Source organism: Diceros bicornis, chromosome 14 (genome assembly GCF_020826845.1).
Source record: "Diceros bicornis minor isolate mBicDic1 chromosome 14, mDicBic1.mat.cur, whole genome shotgun sequence".
NCBI classification, from domain to species: Eukaryota; Metazoa; Chordata; class Mammalia; order Perissodactyla; family Rhinocerotidae; genus Diceros; species Diceros bicornis.
The window spans coordinates 62,111,379-62,122,192 of NC_080753.1; positions in this window are offsets into that span (position 1 = coordinate 62,111,379).

Genomic DNA, 10,814 nt, shown 5'->3' on the forward strand with positions numbered 1-10,814 from the left:
GTTTGGTGTAACTGATGATGTGTGATAGAGCATGACAGCTCCCCCTACATGCTTTCCTGACTCCAATTTAGTTGAGGTTTCTCTTATTCATTTCCCACTTAAGATTATTTTGTGGCTCTTCTTAGCTGACTTTTTGTTGTAGCCTTTTATTGTTCTTTTCTATGCATTTGGACCAGTTGTAAGGTAAGCTTTGGTGTAAACAAGAAAAATTGGAATGACTCTGGAAGAAACAGCCATTTCTTATACAGGAATATCTGTCAGTTCCAATCGTTCCCAGAGAGGGAAAACTGATGGAGATTTCTTCGCTAGAGAAGAATAGTTGAAAAGTAAACCTCAAGCACAAGTTTGGTGTAATGTTTGTGCAACACAGGAAAATGTGGATAAAATTGCCTTGGGTGCTGTAATCACACAGGCCAGGGAACTAAGGCAGCGGTGTGACAGTGAGTCAAATGTTTACTTCTGAAATGTCTTTCTTCTCTAAATTATAACAATTGACAATAAGAAAGAACACTCAAAAGCAGATAAGATCCCAGAATATTATTTTCAATAGCTCTGACATGAACATATAAGACTTTGAAGGAAGATGATACAAAGCCTAACTGGGGAAAAGAAGAAAAAAGATTAGTTTGGTAAAGTAAGCATAATAATAACACAGGTTTAATTGATCTCAAGCAGCATCACAGAACTAAAGCAGGAAACAGTCATGATACAGAACACGGAACATGGATTGATACTATTTAATGACTAATAGAAGAAGATTTATTTTGCCTCCAGAAATCTATACTTAAATAAAACCATAGTTTCCTTGATACCACTTTTTCTAATTCATTTTAGTACAGGAAACTGGCAAAAGTCAAATTCCTTCTCCTCAAGCCACCACTCACTGAAAAAGAAATATTTCAAAGCTTAGAAACATTGAAGATAATTCCTTCCTACAACTTTATAAAAAGGTAGCAATTTATTCACAACTTGTTATCAAATGTGGAAAAACATGGCCTCGATAGAAACTATCAACAGCTCATCCATCATTCAACACACATTCAGAGTATTAAGCAGCGTGTCAGGAAAGGGGGTTTATTGTAAGGGTGGAATTCTTCCCCAGGTGTGCCCTTGGGTGAGTAATGAGACAAATTACTAACCAGACACGTGCATACTGACACAGGGAGATTATAGGGACTCAGGAGAAAACATCCCCAGTTGAGGATTTGAGGAGACTTCCTGGATAAGATAGTGCCTACACTGAGAGAATATGTAAATATGGAGATTCAGAGAACCTGAGCAGCCCAAGTTCATCTGAAACAGAAGGTTCAAGTGTGGGGCTGGTGAGAGATAACTGGGCAGGTAGGCATGGGCCAAATCTTGAGGGCCTTATGGGTCCAGCTAAAAAGTTTGGATTTGTTCAGAAGGCAAAAGAGACCCACTACAAGACTTTCAGTAATGGAGGAAGATTAGGGGAGAACTATGCGCATAGCGTCAGGTTTACAATTTAGCAAGTTCAGGAAGCAGGTAGAGAATTGGCTGGAGATGTGGAGCTGGAGGCAGCAACACTGGTTAAATGGCTGTTACAGTAATCTAAGTAATGATAATCGAAGTAGCAGCAATCCAAACACAATCATGCCCTGAGTTAAGGCAGTGGTAACGGGAAGAGGGGAAAAAATGAAGAAATATTTAGGAGACAGAATCACTAGGACTTCGCAACTGATAGAAGTGAGGTGTCAGTGAGATGGAAGGAGTCCAGAGTGCTTCCAAGTTCCTAGCTTGCACTTTTAATTGGACAATGGTGCCAGAATAATTCCTCATGACTTTTTATATGTCATAATAACAGTATCTGATGGTTTAAATATTGCAAATAACAATAATCATTATGACTGACAGGAGAATCACAAATGGTAGATTCTACTCTGTGACCTTAAAAAATAAACATTTAGCCCCACCACTGAGCACAACACTGTGAAGTGGACATCCCGGCCCCTAAGATTCATTATAGGAGGGGACAACTCCTCCTGGCACCTGTGATCACTAGGGGGTCTGGGATTCTCTAGAGTAGCAGCATCAACTCCCCTCCCAGGCAGACCCCTCCCCTCCAATCAATACTCTAAGATAGGATCTAACCAGATAGGACATCCCCCTCCCAAGACTTTCATAAGCACCAGGAAACCTGATCATATAACAGGGTGGAGATTAGAGCTTTGGATGAGGTCCTGACTGGTCTTCTGAGTTTTTCACTCTTATTTAGAAGCATTACACTCTGCAGATGTACTGGGAGTATGATTGCACTAAGAACTGGATAACCAGACATACCGGTTACAACCTCAACGGCTCTCCCCTGCTCTGAACACAGAATCCAACCTCCTTAGCATGGACACAATGGCCTTCACACTCAGGTGGAGTACCTGCCAACTCACAATGGTTTCCTTTTGTTGAGAACTGGTCTCTTCACCTACATGGTAACCGTGTTTAAATGGCATGGCCTGGACTCCTGGTAACAGTTTAGTTGACCAAAGCTGGACCCAAGATGAACCCTCTGCCAGGAAGTCTGTCTTCGCCACCATCTTCCCTCATTCAAACACTGGCATATATAATAGGTCTTTAGTAAATGTCAGCGGGTAGAGATACAAATGATTTGTCCAACAGAAAAAAAAATGCCTCAGAGGTTATGGTTTTACTGCTCTGTAGGACATTAACTAGTTTCATACCTAACCTTGCAATCTATTCCAGCAATCTTTTTTACACTGACTATATAAACCAGTCTTTAAAATTCTTCTTTTCCATGCTGCTGGTTCCCCAATTAATGAGGTACATAAATATCTGATATATCCTCCTTCAATATTTTTTAAATTATACTTTAACAAAGATAGCTAATTTCCCACACTCTACTTTTCTGTGTGAAATATAGTAGGCATAGGCCTGGGAAGAGTTCACTTGTATTATGAAAGGTTTCACAGTTCAAATATGCTTACTAGTAAGAGACTTTTTAAAAATATTAATATTTCTATGAGAGGCATTTCATCTTCTGGGGCCCAGTGAATCTTCCAGTATGCAATTTGTGATCAGTGCATTTCCATTACCCCAAGGGTCACCTAACTCAGCCTGGGAAGGGGTTGAAGTCTTTGACAGACTCAGTTCAGCCTACCAACAATCACCTTGAAACACCAGAAACAAGGGTTTAGAATAAGTCCAAATTGTTCTACCTGGCCTTCAATCTTGCCCTCACCTACACTATTACCTAGATCTGCCAGATGAAGCACAAATAATAATGTGTCATGAGCACAGAATAATAAAATTACTGTGGATTTATACCATGAGGACTGAATTGAATCAGAACTCTGACCACTTGTGAAACTGGGACAGTTAGCCATTTGTGATTAGGTGGCTACTAGCTAAAGTTTTTTTGGCAGTTATTAATCATAGCCTTTAGCTGTTCTCCTGCCCATTGTTAGCTGTGCTGCTTAGGCAATATATTAACCGACTTCCACTAGGTTCTTTACATAACATCCCTGGCACCTGGGTCACCATGGTAATGGATGCTTGAGTCATTTTTCAGGAAATAAGAGTGGACCCCTGTTTTGAGAGGTTCAGGGGATTCGATCCGAGATGTGAAAGAAACTTTCCACCCCAAACAAATGGACTGAAGGTATATTTTATTATATAGAGGAGAGTAAAGGTGATATTCCACAAACAGATCTGTATAGGTCAAATAATAGGAGGGAAGAACACCAGCTCGATCCGAAAGGGAAACACCAGATCAGCTGAGATAGCAGCAGATTCAAATAGGTCATATAATAAGAGGGAAAAACATCAGATCGATCGGAAAGGGAAACACCAAATCAACTGAGGGGAAATGACACAAATCAACCAGAAAGAGAAACACCAGGTTGACTGAAAAGAGAACACATCAGGTCGGTTACTCACAACACCCATGCCCCACTGCCGGGGAGAGTCCCTTCACTTGACACGGCTGGGTGGGAATCTGATCATCAGAGGTCCTGGGCAGGGCGTCTCCTCCACAGGTGAGACTCACCAGGCCTCGGTTTCCAGCAGTTTACATAGCATCAGTAGTTTCCAGAGCAAGCAGTTACAGAGTTTACAGAGCAAGCATTCAATGTTCCCATGCACAAATGGTTATCAGTGGCATAAGTGCACTGAGCCTCCTGGCTATCATCTCAGCCGGCAGTTGTGTATGTGCATTGTTTTCCCTGGTTATCATCCCAGCCCGGCACAGATGGCCAGTCTGCCCCAGGCTACAAGCCCAAAGCACCTTGAAATGTTACAAATTGCAACTATCTCTGTGGTAGAAAGGCCAGTTCCCACCACACAGACAGCAGCTTTATATTTCTTTGTGCGCCGGTGACTGCCGGTGGCTGTAGGTCAATGGAGCGGCCAAACATGGCTGGACTCATGTCAAGACATTTTCGGCTGTGGCCGTCTCCATTAACCATAAGACACCATATGCACAGACAATGAATTTCATACACAAGTACACAAGGCACACCCAAGAACCCAAAATCCAATGACTACAATAATTATAAAACTATCTCGCAATAAAGGACCCAAACCCCAAGGTAACCAAACAATCCCTTAGAATATAAAATATTAGTAACTTGATCTTGCAAATCATGTACAGCATCAAAGATAACATTAGATAAGGTAACATCTAGGCCTAACAAACCATCTTGTAGAAGTCTAGACCAGCCCCCATCACGAAGGGTAGCAGAAGGCAGGGCAATAGAGAAATTATCTTATATTGAGAAGTTGTTTGATGTTTCTGAGATCAAATTTCTCGGCCATTCATAGTCCAGGTTACAGGTCCCACTGGTGTAGAGCAGTTGGTCCCGCAGTGCAGGGTCAAATGTTGTCCTGCGGAGACATTAGTTGGTGTGTAGGTCTGCAGCAGACATGGAGTTGCAGCACAGCATAGCGAGCATAGCAGAAGTATCTATTCGTGTAAAGAAACAGAATTTTTAGGAACATGATATAATTGTTTACTTCCTGGATACATGACTGTGAGTGTTGCAGTGGGCCCTTGGGCCGCTACTTCTGTGGCACGGGGAGCCGCATTGGGTGGGTGTGTCACCCCCACTTTTGCTCCAGGTTTCCATCCACCTGTAGACCCAAATCCTTGTATTCCTCTTTTAGTTAATTCAGTTGGAGGTTGTCCTTGTGACACACTTGGAGTCAGGAGGGGAAGCACCAATAACTGTCCCACTCATTTCCCAGACTTTATAGTTAGCACTGTGTCACTACCATTATATAATATAAATTTTATTTCTCCTTGGTAATCTGGATCAATGACTCCTCCCAGTACATCAATACCTTTTGCTGCTAATCCAGAGCGCCCCTTTAATAAACCAAAAGTGTTTTTGGACAATTGTACCCCGATCCCAGTAGGGACTATAGATTGCTTCTTAGGAGGCAATTGAATAGAATAAACAGTGGATAAGTCCAATCCAGCCGCTTCGGCCGTGGCACGAAAAGGCGGTTTAGCAGACTGAGTCAATGGCCGATATGTTAAGGTCATAAGCTCATGGGTGGTGGCTGCCACTTCTGTAATCTTTGCTGGTAATAACCTTGACAGAGGAGTCTCATTAGGGCCCAATGGCCTGTTATTTAACATATTTAGAGCAGTACTTAGATAATTGTGCCACTCCTTTAATGAGCCATGACTGAGTTTCCTCAATTATTGTTTAAGCAATCCATTCATTCGTTCTATGATGCCTGCAGCTTAGGGATAATAAGGTATATGATAAATCCATTCTATATGATTTTCTTTGTATAAGTTTGAATCAACTTACCTGTAAAGTGGGAACCGTTGTCACTCTGAATCTGCCTTGGTGTTCCATAGTATAACTCAGTTGTATCTAATAATTTTATGGAACTCTGTTGGGTGGCTGCTTTAGCCAGCCTATCTAATAAATAACCAGAATATGTATCAACAGCAGTGCAGGCATAAACATGGGCACAAGAATTTGGCAATGGTCCAATAAAATCTATTTGCCAGGTATGGGCGGGAAATAATCCCTTTTGAATATGACCTTGGTAGGGATGTGGAACTCCCCGTTTATTTAACTGTTGGCATAACTGACATTGTTGTACTGCAGTGGCAATATCATCATGGGTGACAAGGATTCCTCTTTGTTATGCCCACCTGTATGAAGTTTGTTCACCTGAGTGTCCACTCTTTTTGTGGACCCATCGTGCTAAGCCTGGGTTGTGCGTTGCACGACTTTGCACCAGCTGATCAGCATGAGAGTTATATTTTTGTTCTGTAGAAATTAAAAAACTGTGAGCATCAACATGAAATACAGTAACAATTGTGTTTTGGCACCATAATCATATGTCTTTTTATAATTTCTTTTTAAGTTAAAAAAATACTTTAATTTTGGCAGAAGTTTATCAAAAATATCAAAAGATTTTAAAACACTTGGTTAAATAGGAAACAATGCCTAGTTATTCATTTAATCAAGTTGACAACAGAAACAGTCAAAGGCAAACAGAGAGTTAAAACAGTCAAAAAACAAAAACCTTAATAGAGAGACCTCAGTCCTTTTGAACATAGGAAATTATTTTAACAAAACATAGATGTTCTGTCTCAAAGGAACATCCTTTTAATCTCTATATAAAGAGCAGACCAAAAGTTCAAGAAAATTACCTTTATAAGAGAGAAAGCCAAATCCTAATTTTCCACCAGCTTACTTCAGCCAACTTGACCATGTACAAAACTCCTCAGGGTTTTACTTCCACACACCTTCTGTCACTTTTTACGTTTAGAATTTGTCCTATGCTTTCTTTTCTTTTTTTTCTTAGTACTTTAGGACAAATTTATCTTTCTTAATAAAACAAACAAAAATATCTCTATTCTCTATACCTTTTTTACGGACAACATACACTTTGCTTTTCTTGTATACAGACTTTCCAGAAATATGTACTTTCTCATAGAAAATTTCTCAATATGCACAGAACATGTTTATCAATAAACGCAAGCATCTTTCAGTTTCTCTAAGAAACCAAAGGCAGACAAATCTATGCTTAGTAACCAATTTTTAATGTTTTATCTTATGTGGAAATGACCCAGAGACCCAACAAATTTTTATTAACTTAATTTAGCAAAACTCTAAAGCTTCAAGTTACCAAAAAGATTTTGGAAGCTGTTTTTGAAATAACTTTGTCTTTTAGAAGTTTCTGTATATTAATTAAAGATTGCATTTCATCGTGAGAGGTTTTGAATCCTCTCTTTCAAGGGTGACCCTTAAGGTGGACTCATCCGAAACAGAGGTTCTCCAGAATAGCCATCACAATTTCAAATTACTTCAAAGGTTTCCTTGTTTTCACTTGCTGAATTTCAGATTAGGAATTCCGGGGGAGTTGAAGCCGGGAAGCTCAGCAAGAGAGGAGAGAGCAGCAGTAGATTCAGCTTCCGCTGCTGGCATGTATAATTACTTTCTTCTAAAGAGGCAGTACAGTATTCCTGATTTTATTTAGAAGCCTCAAAAGATTAAAATAGGCTTCCCATTGGTTGTTTAAATTTTTAGCTGGCTTTTTCCAATTGCATAAGCAAATACATCAGTTTTGGTGAACTGAAATTGCCCCATTTTGGCCACTTTTTCTCTGGAGTCTATGGAATATTGTGGCCATGTGGTGTTACAAGGAAAAACTCTCTTCTTCTTGGACATGGGCTCCTAGCTGAAGTCAGCCCATTTAGCCAAGAGGTGGCCCAGAGGGCTTTTCTTGGGGACAGATGGAATTCCTCCCCTTCAAAATTACAAACATACAGCACAGACAGTCAAATGGGATCCCAAACAGAACAGACAGATACATCTAACAGATTCTGGGTAAAAGCCCTATTATTATTCCCATTCCAGTAGGGATAGCCCTGCCTCTTAAAGAGACAGGACCCCAGATGGAGGGGAAGGCAGTTCTTGGCGTAAGCAAAAACAAACAAATAATTCTAGAGCCTGTTTCCCTGGCATAAGAAAATGTGCCCAGGGTCAGCGGTGTCAGGTCAGATGGAAAGCACTGGGAGCAGTCCCTAGGGCAAATCACCTAGGCAGCTGTTGGACTGGTTCCCAGGACATCCCACCTGGCCCAGGGCCACCGAGTCGTGGGCAAAGAGTCTCCCAGCTGGCTCGCCAAATTATTATTGGATACACATTCAGGCTGTCTATTTGTCACACAAGAGGGGCCAAATAAAACTAGAACGCCAGGCTCACGGCAAGGAAAGAGTTTGTATTTTGGGTGACATCAGCTGATACTGCAAATCTGAAACTTCTTTTCCCAAGAGTACCTTCTCCCTTCGTATCTTATTCCTATCTTCTATAGCCCGACGGTAAGCAGTCAACAAACACCAACCTCGCCGTGCCAGAAAAGAAACATCATCTCTCTCTTTTCTTTTCCCCCACCATCTGCAAAGCTTTGGTCACATCCAATGGTCCATATCTCACAGACGAACATCCCAAGATTCACATAATCCTGACCTATAAGTCCACTCCCCAGCCAGAGTGCAAGAGAGAGGGTCCTCCCATCCTGGAATTTCTTCCACCTTGGCTTCAGTTACCTTTTGTTTGAACAGGAAAGCCATCTCCTTAATGGAATCCTGCTCACAGCGCCAATTATGTTATGAGAGCTTTGGGGGATTCGATCGGAGACGTAAAAGAAACTTTCCACTCCAAACAAATGGACTGAAGGTATATTTTATTACATAGAGGAGAGTAAAGGTGATAGTTTGCAAACAGATCCTAATAGGTCAAATAATAGGAGGGAAAAACACCAGCTCTCTCCAAAAGGGAAACACCAGATCAACTGAGATAGCAGCAGATTCAAATAGGTCATATAATAAGAGGGAAAAACATCAGATCGATCGGAAAGGGAAACACCAAATCAACTGAAGGGAAATGACACAAATCAACCAGAAAGAGAAACACCAGGTTGACTGAAAAGAGAACACATCAGGTCGGTTACTCACAACACCCACGCCCCACTGCCGGGAAGAGTCCCTTCAATTGACACGGCTGGGTGGGAATCAGATCATCAGAGGTCCTGGGCAGGGCTTCTCCTCCACAGGTGAGACTCACCAGGCCTCGGTTTCCAGCAGTTTACATAGCATCAGTAGCTTCCAGAGCAAGCAGTTACAGAGTTTACAGAGCAAGCATTCAATGTTCCCACGCACAAATGGTTATCAGTGGCATAAGTGCACTGAGCCTCCTAGCTATCATCTCAGCTGGCAGCTGTGTAGCTGCATTGTTTTCCCTGGTTATCATCCCAGCCCCACAGATGGCCAGTCTGCCCCAGGCTACAAGCCCAAAGCACCTTGAAATGTAACAAATTGCAACTATCTCCGTGGGAAAAAGGCCAGTTCCCACCACACAGAAAACAGCTTTATATTTCTTTGCGTGCTGGTGGCTGTAGGTCAATGGAGCAGCCAAATATGGCTGCACTCATGTCAAGACAACCCCTATCCAGTTCAGGCCAGGGCAGACCACCAACCCACCAACAGGGCCTGTGCAGGTGTCTGATAGGGGACCTCCTGACATCAGGGAGATAAAAACTCCACCCTCAGATCATGTCAATGCCACCATTTTGTGTCCATGCATCCTATTAAGAGCCATGAAACTTGACTATGCTTGCACAGATCATCAAACACCTCACTCCTCCTTACCTCTACCCATCTATCCACACTTCGGGCCATCCTGACCCGCTACCCCATAAATATCCTTAATATCCATTTTGATGGAGGCGAATTTGATATTTGTTCTCTCATCTCCTCTCTTGGCTGCTGGATGAATGAACCCTTTTTCTGCTGCAAACTCCTAGTCTTCGTGATTGGCTTTCCCAGCGATGGGCAAAATGAACCTGGTCTGGTAACACTGGCAAGTCCCAAATCTTTGGGCAAGTCACCGAATTAATTTTTCTAGGCCTCAATTTCCATATCAGCAAAATGGGGCACCACCATTTTCTCTACGGGGTTGCTGAAAGAAGTACCCTTAGCCTGGCTTCCTATAGGCAGTCCGCACATGTCAGCTTCATTCATCTCAAACTCTGGCTGCCCTCAGCCATCCTCGGGTACCACACCCTAAGCACCCAGTCTAAAGCCGAGATTTTGTTTTTGGTTCTTCTGGAACTGGGCGAGCTGAGAGACAAAGGCCCTTCCAACTCTTAAGGATTCTTCTCCAAAGAAAATATTTTGTTAAATACTTTGACAGAACTCAAAAATGCCCTCAGACGGCTACTGACATGAAAAGGTGGATTTGAAACACTCCAGACACACTTCTGATCCCGAGGCGCTCCACCAGGTCTGTAAACCTCCGGTCTTTCGGGGTGAATGACGTGTTTTTCACCGCACACCCTCAATCGTTTCCCCACCTCCCGTCTCTAACGCAGGGCGAGCCGCCGTCCGGAGCTCGCGGCCGGCCCTGGGGGGAGAGCCCCTCCCGCACCCGCTCCCCGGCCCTCAGGGGAGGCCGGGGCGGGACGCCGCGCAGGGCGCCCAGGCCTCTGGCAGCCGCAGCGTCCGCGGAGTTCGAGGGTTTCCGCTACACACCGTCGCCCCTCCCAACACGCCACCAAGCGCTCGCAGGGCCGGAGACACCAGCCCGCGTCTCCAGCTCGGTCCAGCCGGCCAGGGGAGGACGCTGCCCTTCTCCCCGCCACAGCCCGCCCTTCCCCCGCGGCGCCCACCCGGAGAGCGCCTCTCCGCCCCGGGCCGCCCATGCCACCCCGACCTATCACGTCCCTGCCCATCCCCGCCCCGCCCCCGCTCCGACCTATCGCGTCCCAGTCTCTCTCGGAGCCCGCCCCTCCCCGGCTCCGGCCCAAGTTCC